The sequence below is a fragment of the Saimiri boliviensis genome, chromosome 1 (genome assembly GCF_048565385.1).
Source record: "Saimiri boliviensis isolate mSaiBol1 chromosome 1, mSaiBol1.pri, whole genome shotgun sequence".
In the NCBI taxonomy this organism is placed as follows: Eukaryota; Metazoa; Chordata; class Mammalia; order Primates; family Cebidae; genus Saimiri; species Saimiri boliviensis.
Window position 1 is genome coordinate 94,119,168 of NC_133449.1, and position 16,349 is coordinate 94,135,516.

General features: G+C 45.6%; 1 protein-coding gene across 1 annotated transcript in view; it reads right to left on the reverse strand.

The window, feature by feature from the left end:
• NCK2 (NCK adaptor protein 2) overlaps positions 1-15,709 on the reverse strand; it is a 151,812-nt gene extending 136,103 nt beyond the window's left edge. The window contains exon 1 of the mRNA XM_039460811.2: positions 15,414-15,709. The gene's annotated coding sequence lies outside the window, so the exon portion shown is untranslated. The remainder of the gene's footprint in view (positions 1-15,413) is intronic.
• Between the last annotated feature and the right edge of the window lie 640 nt (positions 15,710-16,349).

Below are 16,349 nucleotides of genomic sequence, written 5' to 3' on the forward strand. Positions count from 1 at the left end.
AAATGATGCTTTGGAAAAGTTAATTTCTCTGTGCTCAACAAAAGGAGATAAATACCTCTATTGATCAGCCTAATACACTAACGTGAGGGTATTACAAGGTTGAAATGCAATACAATTTTCTGCTTTCTTCAGAGAACATATTATGTGTACTTGAATATGTAAAATGATATACTGCATGAGTTTATGAACAAATAAAAAATCTTGCTTCCTTGAATGAGACCAAATAAAGACTTAACACATGAAATTCTCTCCTTCTGAAGGCCCAAGAACCAGGAATCTAGGTATTCCATCAATCTTTAAAATTGTATCACAAACTCAGATCTCAAATTAAATTCTCATTATTCTCAAATTAAGTTCATTCAAAACATCAAGCATTAATTATACTCTACACTCTATCGCTAATTAATTATAGTAAATCGCCAAACCATTTTACATTAATCCATGTCACCAAAAGCTAAGGGAAATGTCTGCTGGTTCAGTGTCAAATAGAGAACAAATCACTAATTATGATTTTACTAGTTCTGAATGCTAGCATTAATTTAGTTTCAGATGTTAAACAGAGCTTAAATGTAAACCCTGAAATCAGTTCCAACCTTTGGAAAATAGTTTTATGACAACTTACTGTCATAACAGCACAGTAATCTGGGTACTGAGTAGAAGTACCAGTCTTGACTACTCAGTAGAAGTCAAGAATTTGAAACACCGCATTTAAAAAATACAAAAATGGGCAAGGTGCAGTGGCTCATGCCTGTAATCCCAGCGTTTTGGAAGGCCCAGGCAGGCGGATCACAAGATCAGGAGTTTGAGACCAGCCTGTCCAACATGGTGAAACCCAGTCTCTACTAAAAATATAAAAATTAGCCGGGGGTGGTGGTGGACACCTGTAGTCCCAGCTACTTGGGAGGCTGAGGCAGAAGAATTGTTTGAACCCAGGAGGCAAACGTTGCAGTGAGCCAAGATCGTGCCACTGCACTCCAACCTGGACAACAGAGCGAGCCTCTGTCTCAATAAAAAATACAAAAATGAACATCTACAATGGAGTAAGAAATAAACTAAATTTCCAAACACAGTTCAAATGAAACCATCAGTAGGATAAAAAACAAACGTGTAAAAGGTGTTCACAGGATTGATTTGCAATATTCATTACTAATCCAAGAGAAATAATGTGATTAAATCACTTACACCTCTATATTAAATGTGATGGCATAATGCATTTATACTTCCTTATAAAAAATAAGGAAGTATTAGTGTGCTGACATCTGCATTCCATGCAAAGCACCAAGTAGATTTACTCATTTTTAAGAGATAAAGCTCTTAAGCAATAAACAACCTATAAGTAGAGTTCACATTATCTGAAAATTGGCCCACAAATCATGTGTTCATCCTAAGCAAACTCACTGAGCTTCATCCAGGCCCTGGAATAGTAACAGCCATCCCAGCATGAGAGAATAGAGGTGCTTTGTCCCAGCTGTGGGAGAGACCGGACTTACAACTGGCATGAGGAATGTCTCAGCTCAGGTGACAATTCCAGTATCCGGGGGTTGCCTGTGCACTGAAGAACTTCTGAGGATCTTGAAAAAACTATCCTCCAGAAAGCTTCAGATGAATTGTGCCTGGCCTTGGGGGGTAGGTTAGAGATTAGAGAGGAACTTTCCATATGTGCTTCCCCCACCCCGAGATCAAGAAAGTCATTTTCCATACTTGCTAACTAAGATTAGGAGTGTATTGTGAGCTTGTAAGATCTTCACATTGGTTTACAGGCTCCCTGAGGGCTGGTGTTCATGTAGTTTGCTGTGGTTTTCCCATGGCACCCAGCACAGTGCCTGGCCCACAGCTGGTCCTTTGTAGGTATGAAGTACAGGCAACAACTGAGTGAAAACACAGCCAGGAGAGCAGTCCGACCTGTTAGTGGCATCAGGATGAACAAGGCAGCCTTTCCACATCTCTGGACTCGTACACTTCCAGCCCTCCTGACTGCATTCAGAGAAAAGCAACAGCAACATCAGCTTACACATAAGTCAGTTCATCCCATGCTGCTTTGAAGAAAAATAATCCCCTAATAATCAAGGGTGTGTTCCATCCCAATTTTAACACAGAAAGTCAGGGCTATAAAATGCTGTGAAAGTACATTACAGGCAACCCCTTGTTTCACGGAAGACAAAACAGAGATCAGGAGAGCTTAAAAATTAGCTATGCAACTTTAGCCAAATTAGTAGCAAAGAAAAAGGAGACTCTACATCTCTGTTTCTCATATGAATCAAGATTGTTGAAGTTCAGATTTACACAAGCCATTAATAAAGTTCAGAATGGGGCCAGTTGTGGCGGTTCACGCTGTAATCCCAGCACTTTGGGAGGCTGAGGTGGGCAGATCACCTGAGGTTGGGAGTTCGCGACCAGCCTGACCAACATGGAGAAACCCCATCTCTACTAAAAATAGAAAATTAGCCAGGCATGGTTGCGCCTGCCTGTAATCCCAGCTATTCGGGAGGCTGAGGCAGGAGAATCACTTGAACACAGGAGGCGGCGCACACCACTGCACCCCAGCTTGGGCAACAAGAGTGAAACTTCGTCTCAAAAAAATAAAAAATAAAATTCAGCCCGTCCGCCCTCCCTCCTTCCCCTCCTTCTTTCCTTCCTTTCCTCTCTTTCCCTCCCTGTTTCCTTTTTCTTGCTGATTTTGTGCAAAGGGCTAGCATTCTCATCGCTCTTTTTTTCAGGTTTAATCCTTATTTTAACAAAGTTTTCAAACAAAAAGTTAAAATAAATAAATAAATAAAATAAAGTTCAGAATGATACTGTTTGAATCCAACTCCCACTGTAATGGAAAGCCAAGCAGTCACTGCACAAAGGCAAATGTTATGAGGGAGGAGGAAACTTCAATAACATCAATATAAAGCCAGAATGAAGTCCAGGGCCTGCCACTGAGGGGCTGGGGCATCCTACAGGCCACAGTGCTTGGGCCTGACATCTCCCCATGGCCACTCACCACAGAACCCCAGTGGGCCAGTCACTGTGCCCTGGTGAGGGACCCACACTTTCCTCACCTAAAAAAGGGCTAATTAACAACACTGGCCTCCCTCTTCCTGCCAAAGTTAGAATCAAATGATACAAGGTGTGCAAGTAATAAAGAGATACACACATTGTTCCAAAGCTGCAACTTCAGAACTTCCCAATCTGTCCAAGGAATTACTATTAATTTCTCTCTCAGAGGTCCTTCTCAGTCCATTTGAGATGGGACGACTGAGGAAAAGAAAAGATTGATTGTGCTTTTAACTATCTGCACCAAGGAAAGCTCAAAATTTTGCAAAGTGCTGATTTTGTGTTTCCCAGAAACAGAACAGGAAGAGAGGGGTAAGAAGAAACGAAGTCAAAAGGAAGAACAATAGAACAGGAAATAATTCATACAAAGCAGACAGTGAGAAAGCCAAAAGAACTTCTAATTGACAGCTCTCTTCATCTCTAGGCTTATCCTACTTGATCAAGTAAGGCCCTATTTAAAAAGAAAAAAAGTACATTCAGACAGCAATAGCATATGCTAGGCCAGGTAATAGGCAGCTTTGTAGACACTGGGAGTCGGCAACTAGCAGCCAGATTAGAATTTCCCCTTTCCTTTTCCCTTCGTAAGGTCTAATTTGTGATATTTTTAGTCTCTCTCCCCTGAGGAGTTTATTTTAGAACTATACAAAGAAGGAAATTAAACATTCAAAAGCTAACATATGTGACCAGCTCAAAAAATTATCAGGCTGAACCTAGATTCCTATGAACCTTAGTAACAACAAAGACAAATCTGCTTCTGTAGACAATCACCAGCGTAAGGCTTCTAAGCTGAGAAAACAGATGTCTTTGATGAGGCCAAACTCTGAAAATCAATTACTTATTAAAAGTAATTGATAACACCTCCCTTATTACTTCCACGTCAGTGGGCATTGTGAGGGGAATGTACTTTTATCACATTCCAGCAAGATATCAAAATGTTTCCTACAAAATCAGCGTTTTGTATGTTTATGATTGAAATATGTTGAATGAGAAAATAATGTATGCCATTAGTTTAACACTAGTATTATTACAGATAAAGAAAAAACATGGCTAAATCAGTTACATTACAGATTCTCCCTTGCATACTTAACTGCATACATGTATAAATCATGTTTAGATCTCCACATATGTATTGTTTCACCATGTTTATTGAAATGGAAGAAAAATTGATGTCCAAAGGCAACTGTGTGAAGGAATGCATGTGCCCCTGACTTCAACATTTAAATAAAGCAGAGCAGCATTCACTTATATCAAGGCTGCTCAAATACTGACATCTGAGCTAGTTAATTCTTTGTTGTGGAGGCTGTCCTGTGCATTGCAGGATATTTAGTAGCATCTCTGGTCTAGCATCCCACTAAACGCCAGTAGCACCCCACAGGCATGACACTTAAAAATATCTCCAGACATCGCCAAATGTCCACATGGGCAAAACTGCCCCAATTGAGCACCATTAACTTATAGACATGGGTTCAAGTCTCAATTTAAGTTTCCCAAAATATTAACATTTAAAAAGGTGTTTGTGTACCCGCACAAGTAAATTGTTTCTACTTCCCGATCTAGTTCTAATAACGAATAAGATCTAAAATGAATGAGAAGCCATATGTACAAATGCACAGTGTGTTAAAAACATATTTTCTTCCTTAGACATGGAACGCTCATCAACCCGAGGCATTCATGAAAGGAAAACCTACTTCTTACAGAAGACGGAATCAGCCACACCCACTGGGATGACTGAGAGATGATGAGGTGCTTGGCACAATCAAGTGAAGAAGCAACAAATTCAACACTAGACACCTAATCTATAGGTGATCAATCAACTGAGCTTCTGTTCTACCCAGCAAGGCTGAAAATTAACCGCACGGTGTCTGACACCCTTCTCTTTCTTTTAAAGATGATAATGCCATCGTTTCTTCATAGTCACCACTGGGTCTTGTCTACTAAACCATGTAAAATAGACCTAGTAAGAAAACTATGAAAAGGGAACTGAAGCAAGACAAATGGCTTAATTTAAGGGAAGAGAACCTTGTAAATCCAGGTTAGGAAGGTCCTAAGAAGACAATAACAAAAGTACATAAAGGAATGGTCATATGAGGGCAGTCACAAAGACACATGGGAAACAGACACACTTTAAGATAAATGGTGTTCAGGGTGGGGGAGATGGCATGAGGGGAGTCACACACAAATGTGAAAAGTGAAAGGAGAGCCAGAAGAATACAAAGAAAGAATGGAAATGGCTGGAAAGAAAAAAGTCTGTTTTTATAAACATCTTTCTAGATTCTGCTACCAAGTTTGTTTGTTTGTTTGTTTTAAGTCATTTAATGAAAATTCACTCTTCACCTATATTAAATTTCCCAAAAACTGTCTCTAACACAACTCAGTGAATCCCCTGTTATTTAAAAATACTCAAGCACCTTGTAGTTTTTATGTCAATGTCTCCAAGCTGGCTTCCATCATGCAGAACAGCAAAAAAAAAAAAAAAAAAAGAGGAGAGAAGGGGACTGTTTTATTACCAATGCAGCTCCCCCACGCCCCCACCCCCACCCCCAGACACACACAAACAGGGATAGAAGCTTTTAAAGTGATTGTCCTTCAAATGAAGACAGCTGACGAGAGGGATCGCATGAAAGAGACAGCAACTGCTCTTCTCTCCGGCAGCCAGGCTCGTAAGTGATATAATTAAAATATTTGTTGACTTGCAGACATCCTTAAATACTCAGCCAAAATTCTTAAGATATTAAATGGAGACACAACCTTTAAGGAAAATCGAAGGAGGCATTGATGGACTTTGTCCTCTAAAATGGGCATGCGCATCTTTTTAGCCATCCCCCTGTGATCTCCCCACCATTTAACTAACTTCTCACTCCCTGGCTGCCCCCACCGTTGCTGGGAAGTTAAGAATGTTTAAGTAAACAAATTTTTGCCACTACACATCCTGGAACCTGCTACGTATAGAAGTGGCCACATGAGAGGCGGTGTGATTGCAAATCTAAACCTGTGAGTTGAAAGAAACTGCCCAAGTTGCAGCCCCACTGAAACTTGGAATATGCAGGAGCTTCTCCCAACAGAGACGCCAGACTCAGTCTATCTCAGTCCCCTCTGCTCACGAGAGGGCTGCTCAACCCTCTGATGGCCCTCAATGGCCCTCTCAACACAAAAGGGTAGGTTCAAGAGGCTGGCACAGACAACTCGCTTGGAAGGGCAGCCAGTATCAGAGCTCCCATCAAGACCTGTAGCAGCTGTCTCCCAAGAATCCAAGAATCCACACTTGGACTTGACCTGGCCTCTCTCACAACCTCAGAAGCAGATTCCAAAGCCACCTTGGAATTCTCGAAGATCTTCCCAAATGTCATAAAAGCACAAAGGAAAAGGATTTGGTATGTCCAGCTACAAGGTTTTCATCAAGAATCTAATTGCCTATCTTCACTTCAACAATAGCAACTCATTCAAGAAAAACAGAGCAGCAAAAATGAGACAGTGAGAAAGACACACACTCCTGTTTCCTCAGCCCCCAATGTGGAGAAGACAAGGGTGGGGACCCACCACACAGCTGCTGCTGAACAGGCACATCACACAGGCATCTATGACGGCACCCGCATGGCCACTTGAGCTAATACACTGTGACTGCAACAGAAAATACTCCCTTTCTCCCAGTGGCACTGCAGTTTCCTCCAACGGTGGTTCTCCCCAGGGGATGCTGGTGCTTCCTGCCGAGTTGGAGACCTGAGCAGGTGGAGGACCACCACGCTACAGAACACGGCAAGGGGGTTGGGTGATAGGAGCAGCCAGGCCAATGGTGTCCACTGACGATGGTTCAAGGCTTCCCCTCCTCCGAGGTATCGGTTACTCATTATGTCCTTCCAAAGTCCAGGGCCTTCCCCAACCACTTGGCTGATAAGGGCTTCCCAGAACGAACCTGTATCCAAGCTCCACTCCTTATCAATGATTTTCCACCAATGTTTCTCAAATCTTACACCATAATAAAAGTTTATGATTCTGTTTTATGTATTTTCAGATACATCTTTTTTTTTTTTTTTTTTTTTTTTTTGAGACGGAGTTTCGCTCTTGTTACCCAGGCTGGAGTGCAATGGCATGATCTCGGCTCACCACAACCTCTGTCTCCTGGGTTCAGGCAATTCTCCTGCCTCAGCCTCTCGAGTAGCTGGGATTACAGGCACGTGCCACCATGCCCAGCTATTTTTTTGTATTTTTAGTAGAGACGGGGTTTCACCATGTTGACCAGGATGGTCTCGATCTCTCGACCTCGTGATCCACCCGCCTCGGCCTCCCAAAGTGCTGGGATTACAGTTTCAGATACATCTTAATGAAGGGATGGCAGCCAGCTTGGTCAGAATCTAGCTGTGGAAGGTCAGACATGGCAGCCCTTTCCTTGGACATGAAGGTACAAACAGAAAGTAACCACATGCTCTGTTAGTGAGGACCCAATGAGTTATTACACGTAAATAAAGTGCTTAGAACAGTAATTACAGTGTGAGTGTGTGTGTGTGTGTGTGTGTGTGTGTGTGTGTGTGTCTGTGAGGGAAGAAGCTAATGTTCACTTAAAAAATATATGATTTTAGATTGCACTTAACATGTATCAGAAATATGTTGAATACTACAGATGACTACATAAAGAAAATAGACTACTATTCAGCCACAAAAAAGAATGAAATCATATCTTTTGCAGCAACACAGACAGAACTGGATGCCATGATCCAGATGGAACCAGAGACCTGAAGGGTGATGAGATGGGAAGGGATTACTCAATGGATACAATGTATGTTACTTGAGTGATGGATACAATAAAAGCCCTGACTTCACCACTAGGCAATCTATGTAACAAAATAACACTTGTACCCCATAACTGTATACAATTTTATTTATTTTTTTTTTTTTTGCCTTTCCTGAGGTGCTGAACAAAGTCTTTAAAAAGAACTGTGTTGAACACTGACATACAAAAATGTTATTTTATACTGGTAACTTAACTTCTAAAATTCAAAGCACATTTTTAAATAATTGTAAAATGAACAAGGTATTTTGATGACACATTCGGTTTTAACTGAATCTGATTTTAATGCCCTAAAACAACATGCACTGAGTGCATGAAGTAGGACATTATTCCTTATATTTCAAAAGGTTACACCTTTCCCAATAAAGCACAATAATAATTACCATTATAATTATTCTACATTGTTTCCACTTTGTCTCTAGTTATCTCAGTTTTGGAAAACTGACAGCAAATGCAGCTTAAATCATGAAAAGTGTACAGACTCACGCTCTGCAATAAGGCTGTGCCACATGTGGCTACCAGCCACTCAAAATGCAGTGAAAGGGAGCCAAGAGGTGCAGTAAATGTATACACTATATGCTGTATTTCAAAGCCCTCACACAAATAAAAGAATGTGAATTATCTTATTAATTACAATTTACATTGATTGCATATAGGAAGAGTTTATATATATTGGGCAAAAGAAAATATATGATGAAAATTAGTAACACTTGTTTCGTTTTACATTTTTAATGTGGCTACCAGAACACTATGACTACATCTGGGGCTCGCATTTGTGGTTCACATTGTATTTCAAGGGGTCAGCACTGCTTGACAACCCGTCAGTTCAAATGACATTTGCAGGAAGACGGTCCGCATTAAAACACACATACGCACCATTTTCTGTACTTAGCCTCCCCTCCTCCCGTGACAGAGAGCCAGGCCCAAGCTCAGTTCTACACAAGGCTGTAGTGGGGAAGCCCTGCCATTACTGCACAGGAGAACCCTTCACCAGCCGCAATGGAGAGAAGTCTTTAAAAACAAACTGATTATAAACTTAGTTTTGTTATCACAATTAGCAAACTGTCAGTGGGCAGCCACAGATGACTTGTAGCTCAGCATGTGTGTATGTGGAAAAGGGGATATTTAGATGCTGGGAGAAACAGAGAAGCAGCACAGGCGTGCATGCCCATGCCTGCCATGCTGGGGACTTGAGACACTGACCTGAGGGCGATAGACAGCAGGTCGTGGCCAAACTGTGAGGGTGCAGGCACCCTGGGACAGATTGGCAGGAATGGTTTTGATGTCCAAGGGAAAGAGAAAAAGGACGGCAGGGCTGAGATTTTAGATCTTGTGGAGGTAGAATCAACAGGAGTTGATAACTAGTTGAGAGGTGAGGGAGAATTCAAGGATGACCCAGTGATTCGGTGATGGAGAAAATAACTGAGAAGGCAGGCAGGTTGGAGGAGCTGCTACAAATGGTTTGGGATGGTGGAAATGACCAGTAAGGACTTGGATAATTTGAATGAATGAATGAATGAATGAATGTATGAACTAACAAAGGAACAAACAAAGCATGAATGAACATACAGATCTGGAGCCAGAGGGAGGTCAGTCATGCAGGCACTGCCCCTGCCTTACGTCTGAACAAGGCAAACTGGCCTAGGTCAGAAACATTCCAGCCGTGCTTGGCGTGTACCTCACCACCGTCATGCACATTCTGCTAAGGGATGTTTGCTCATGTGGCAAAGACTGCACAATCACAGAGATGGCAGGCTCACAGGGGACAGCCTCTCCACCCTGGTTGCCATTGGCCCCACTTCTTGCTTTGCTCTCTTCGTCCAGGGCTCAGAAAAGACTTTCCTTCACGTATCACTGATATTTTATCATGGTCTCAAGCAGAGACAAACCAACCCCCAAATAAGTGTCTCCCTACCTACGTAGAAGAGAAGCTTCCATAAATGAAATCAAGTCAAGATTTTGCTCTCTCTTCATCTACTTAAAACTTTTCCAGCCTTTGGAAAGCCAGCACCTTATTCCCTGTTATGGGGTGCTACAACCAACATGTAAAGAGTTGACATTCCCTCCTTACTTGTGACTACTCCAACCATCCCCTGGGAGGTGTCCCCAAATAAACAAAGATCCCAGATCAGGATAATGGGAGCACCAGGTCTTCCTGAAAGCACTAGTCCTGTTGTAGAACCTAGACAGACACACTGGGAAGGGCTGAATTGTCCCCCCTAAATTCATATGCTGAAGCCCTAATCCCTAAGTGACTATGTTAGGAGACAGGACACTTTGGGAGACAATTAAGGTTAAAAAAAGGTTATAAGGGTGGGGCCCTGATCCAACAGGACAGATGTCCTTATAGGAGGAAGAGACACCACCAGAACTCCCTCTCCCCGTGCATTCACAGAAGGCAGGCTACATGAGGACATAAGAAGGCGAGCCAGGAAGAGACCCTCACCAGAAACCAGCCCTACTGGCTCCGGGATTATGGACTTCCAGCCTCCAGAACTGTGAGAAAATCAATATATGCAGCTTCAGCCACCCATTATGTTGTTGTGTGTCTATTTTGTTTTGTTTTTGAGACAAGGTCTCGCGTCGTCACCCAGGCTGGAGTACAGTGGTGCAATCTCAGCTCACTGCAACTTCTGTCTCCTGGTTTCAAGCAATTCTTGTGCCTCAGCTTTCGGAGTAGCTGGGATTACAGGTGTGCACCACCATGCCTGGCTCTTTTTTTTTTTTTTTCTTTTCTTTTTTTTTTTTTTTTTTGGTATTTTTAGTAGAGACAGAGTTTCACCATGTTGGCCAGGCTGCTCTTGAACTCCTGATCTCAAATGATCCGCCCACCTTGGCCCTCTGAAGTGCTGGAATTACAGGCATGAGCCACTACACCTGGCCTCTATGTTTTATTCTTACAGCACCTGGAGCTGACTAATACATGCACTAAAGAGGAATAAGCTCTCTCAACTTGAGGAGGTTTTCCAGGGTAACATCAGCCTGTAACCAGGATGTGAGGACACAAGAGACTGACATTGCTCCTGCCGGCCTCCCTCAAACTGCTCAACCTCACAGTCAACTCACACCCAGAATCTGCTACACCAATATCTGCACACAGCTGTGACACAGCAAAGGCAGACACCCGAGGACACTGTGTTCCGAAAACTGCCTCAAAAAAAAAAAAAAACCTCTACCCAGCAACGCGTTGGTGTTCCTCATGTGCTGCCTGCAGGACTTACCCCTAAATTCAAGCTCTGTCTTTCCCAGTCTCCTACCTAGAAACAAGGGCCAGAACCAAGGGTGCCATGTTATTCTGACTATTAAGTATGATGGTGCATGTGCAGAGGACTTTGCAAACGATGAATCAGCGTGCATGCACTAGCACATGTCATTCTTCTCTCACCATGGCGTTTTAGTTCTTCACTAACAAATGGGCAGCATTAACACCCCGCCTTCCAAAACTGTCTCAAAAGAAACTGCAACACTTAAATTCAGAGTGCATTTGAAGCTTCTTTTCTTAAAAACATTACAAATACAATAGTAGAAAGAAGAGGTGACACAAAATAACCAGGCCAGGATCACAAACGCTCTGCCCAGCATTTCGAATTCAGGTTGATATGAACAGACTAACCTGCAAAAGTAAACCATTCAGCCAGCTGACCAGGCAATGCAGTTGGGTATGCATTTGGCTTTGTTTTTTTTGTTGTTGTTTTTGCTTTTCAATGTAGCTTCAGGACTACAAATGACTCACTTGACGGAAAATTTACCAAATAAAGAGGGCAACAGACCAAATTCTCCCATTGCCTGGACATCCTGAGGTCAAAGCCTTCCACAACAGACAGAGGTTCTGAGCAGATTTACAAGAATGCCAGAGGTCTCTTAACACTCGCATCTCAGTGGGAGGCAAGAGCCTAAACATTGACAGGCTGGGAACTCAATATTCACGCACATATTCAATTAATTATTTGTTGCACACTCATTGTGTATAAGTGGCAAGACCAGTCTACCCCCAAGGGGTTCAGAATCTGTTAAAGAAAAGATGAATCAAATAAAAAAAATAAAAAAAAAAACCTTAAGGCAGGACATAGTGGCTCAAGCCTATAGTCCCAGTATTTTGGAGGTCAAAGTAGGAGGATCACTTGAGCCCAGGAGTTTGAGACCAGCCTTCCGCAGAGACCCTATCTCTACAGAATAAAAATTTAAAAAATTCACTGGGCATGGTGGTACACATCTGTAGTCCCAGCTACTTGGAGGCCCAGGTGGGAAGACTGCTTGAACTGAGAAGTTCAAGGATGCAGTGAGCTGTGATTGTGCCACTGCACTCCAGCCTGGGTGACAGAGTGGGACCCTACCTTAAAAAAATTTAAATTTTTTTTTTTAAATGCAGGAAAGAAGGTCACAGATGATAAATCAGGTACACAAAGAATGTGCTGTGGCGGTTCAAAGATGAAGTCATCCCTGTAGTTGGGAGTTGATAAGATGTGGGGAAGAAAAGAAAGAAGAGATGACCCTTGGGAAGAGTAAGAACTCAGGACACAGAGGGGGCTGAGCCAAGGTGGAACACAGAGGCTGGTCAGGGACAGTGATGCTGTGTGACATCACTGTGACACTGCTACCTCAATCAAAATAACTTTCATTTCCACAGTTTCAAGGACTGAGATTGCTGAGGTAGGAATGTATGTGCAGCTGTGTATCACTGGGCAGAGGTATTATTTGCTAATGTTCATTGACCTTCAGAAATAAACATACTATGGGATATGCTCAAAGGAAAACACAGGAAATGAAAAAAAAGAGTGTAAATGTTTAAATTGTGCTCCTATGTAGCCTAAAGAAATGCAAAACTAGTTTTGCTTTCACTGCATACTTTTACAACCAGTTAAAAGGCTGTCATGACCTTCTTCTGAGTTGCTTTAACTCACAGATGGAACACCACACATGAAATCATGTTTTAGCTTAGGCCCTTTGAAACGTGCCGTGAAGTATTTCCATCACCCATTTTAGGAAAGAGAAACCATTTGGAAGCACCACTTGCAATCCCTCAGGATGGGAAAACTAATTTCCTAAGCCTTTGGAGAGTTGTGGGGAGTTTCCAGTTCATTTGTGAAAAAAGTTAGCTTATTTTTTTCCCAAACATCGCTCATCATCCTCCCCTGCAGTTCCAGCAAGCAATCTTGAGCTCTTCAGTCATTAAGCCTCATTTTTAATATCAGAAAATAATTTCCACAAGCCCTGTCTCCCCCAGTGCACACGGCAAGCCAGTCTGAGCAGTCAGAAAAATGGGTGTCCCATAGAGCAACACAGCCTGGTCTAGCCAGGGCAAATTAAGCTAGTGCAAGTGATCAAGTAAAGGAATCCAGTGCATTCTGTGCCATTCAGGGAGTCTTAGGGTATTATAAAAGGTTATCCAGTCTGTGCACAGGCAAGGAAGACTTCCAGTGGATTGAATATGGATGATAGTGCATTTCTCAAATATAGTACTGTGTACATAAGATCTGCTGTGTTTTGGAAAACCTAAATAACCCAAAATGTAAATGACAGCGCCTGGGTAAATACAGCAGGGTCAAACAGAGCAGGGATGAAGAAGATTTAAGTATGTAGTGTGTCCTAAGCAAAACACAAAGCCTGAAAACTGAGCACAGCTACCTGAAAGGGGCCTTCAGCAAGTCCCACCATTAATAGGGTCAGTTTGTCCACAAGTGGACAGAGGGGTTTATGCAGCAGCCAACTCTCCCTGATGGTAATTTGTGACCCAATTTCATCCAGTGTTTCATGATCAATTCCCCCTGAATGTTTATGAAGCAGGAAAGAAGCTCAGAATCCATGCAAGGCCTCCAGGACAGGAAGTGGGCCAGGCACCTCCACAGCTTCCCATGGTCAAAGTTCTCAATTTCAGCCTCAAGTAGCCGCCAAAAGAACACCAAGATTCTGCCACCGTCTCCAATCAAAACTACATCTAACCAACCTCCAGGGGAGAAAATACTGAGGTAGGGTTTTCCCTTGTGGTCACTTCTTCACCAGCAGGGTTAACGCTCGGTTCGCAGGAAATCCCTGTTCCAAACATGAAAAAACCTACATCTCTAGCCCAGTCTCCAGATGAAATGCATTTCTTCTCCATGTGTCCCGTGACTGCCGTTCTCTTTACAGAAACCTCGCACTGGCTTGAATCCTGTTACTAATTCACCTGTTTATCTATGAACGCTTGGGAAGTGAATAGAGGGAGTGTTCACAAGCAGTTACCTACTGCTAAGTTAAAGCTGCCCAGGTTAATTTCATTTTCAGTCACTTTCAGACTCGATAACTACATCCAAAACAGAAGCATGAAACACGCCCTGAATCACTTTCATTCCTACACAAAATCCCTTCCGAGAAGCAGGGACTGGGCCTGGGGCCTGGGCCAGGAAGAGACTCCCCTACCTGTGGGTCCCGAGCAAGCCACGCCCACCGGCATCTCTGGCTAGTTTCTTTCTGGGTCGAGGGAGGGAGCTAGCCCATGCGATATTTTAAGCCCCTCCTGCCCACACTAGGGCCTGCTCATCCCATTATGCAGATACAAACTTGGCAGAAGCAACCTTAAAACCTGTTGGTAAAATATAGCCAAATAAAGGGGAATCTGCCAACCTGAATTGTCTGAAGTGGTCAAGGCCGACTCCACGCACGCTTGGCTTTGTCCCTGAAGCTGTTACAATATTAGTTTAAGTCAGGTGCCTGGGGTCCACCAGCCAATGACCCCTAGCATCCAGAGCAGACCTTCACAGAGATCCTTATTGTCTACAAGTTAACGTGCGTGGCAAATTAAACCCCTCCACACAATGCCAAGCTAACTGCGTTCCTAAGGGAGTTACCGTAGTCCATGCCTTAAAACTCACACATCAAATGTTTCCAGAACCACTCCGTTGTTAAATCGCCCTGAAAGAAACCGAGAGGCCGAGCAATTGTGAGAAACTTTGGTTCAGGTGGCTGTAAGAGTCCTGTAAATCTGGGGCAGGGCGCAGAGCCTGAAGCCGGGCACAAAAGCTCCCTTCGCCGACGCGAGGACCTCCTTTATGCGATGTGACAGCAGCTTTGTGCGCGATCATAAATAGTTGTAATAAACACAGTTAAGTTCTCCCGGCCGATCGCGGCCTCCCCGGTCCCTGCGCCGGGGCCCTGCGATCCGCGGCTATCTTCCCCAGCACACGCGCCCTGGCGACCCTGGCCACTGCACGGTCCTACGCTAGCCCCAAGCTCCGTGCCAGCCGCCGGCCAGCAGGCCAGGAGCTGCCTACACACCCGGGGGTCTGGAGTCCCCGGGCCCCGCCGCCGGGCCCCCTGCCCTGATCCCCGCCTGCGCCCTTGGCGGGCGTCCCCGCCCCTGCGCCGGCCCCCGATGGCGGGGGGTGGGGACGGGAAGGCGGGCAGGAAGGTGCCGAGCCGGGAGGTGCGGGGCAGCCCGCGGTCGGGGGCGCCCAGGCCGCGGCGGGGCCGAGAGCACCGGTGGGGCGCGGAGGGGACCCGCTCTCCCAACCCCTTCCCGGGAGCGCCCTGGCCCGCGGGCCCCGCCAAGCTCCCAACTCCGCCCAACGGCCCCAAGTTTGCGGCCCCTGCTCCGCTCCCGCCCGGCAGTGCTTACCTCGCCGTGGGCCGCCCGCGGAGCCGGAGGGCAGCGGCGCGGGTCCCGGGGCGGCGGCCGCGCTGCGCCCGCCCAGGCGCCGCTCTTTGTCTGCGCCGCTCCCTCCTCCCGCCGCCGGGCGGACGCTGCCGGCCCGGGCGGACCCCGCCGGCCCGGGCGCCGCGAGCCTCCCTGCCGCCGAGCCTTCCCCTCCGCCAGCCGCCCGCTCGGCCGCGCGGCTCCGGCCTGACGATCCCAGCGGCGGCGGCGGCGGCAGCGGCGGCGGCGGCGACCCTCCCCCGGCGCTCAGCGCCCGCCTCCTCCGCGCTCTTCCTCCTCCTCCCGCGCTCCTCCCCGGCCGCGCCGTGACGCCGCCCAGGGGCCGGCCCAGGCCCGGGCGCGCGGGGCGGGGACCCGAGACCCACCTGGGGCGCCCCCCGGCGCCACCAGGCTCCGTGTCTGGGTCCCGGTAAGCGCGCCGGTATAGAGCAGGAATCGGGGACGCTCCGCTCTGCAGGCGCAGCGCGGGCCGGGAGTCCGGTGCGGGAAAGGGTCCCCACGCCCGAAATTGCGCGCGGGCGGTGGGTGGGGAGGAGAGTGAAAACCCAAGCGGTAACTTCCAGCCTCGGATGACTGCAGGGTGGGCTTTACGTGCTCTTTTTTATTTGTTTGATGTTCTTATCACGAAGCTCTAGTTGCTGGGCAGCCGCCCCCGTCCCGGAAGCATTCCCACGGCACTCAGCGAAGCAGGCCTGTTGTCCATCAGAAAAGTGACTTGTATAAAAATGTCACTTCCTCCCTGTAATTGCTTGTGGGTATTTTTATTTATTTGCCCTGCATCTATTTACTTTCCCAACCAGACACGTTTTTAGTCCATCATCCCGTCCGAGGCACTTCCTAAAAGAAGGAGAGGAAACTCGACCTCTGTTGCCTCGCAGGCATCCAGGCCAGCCCCAG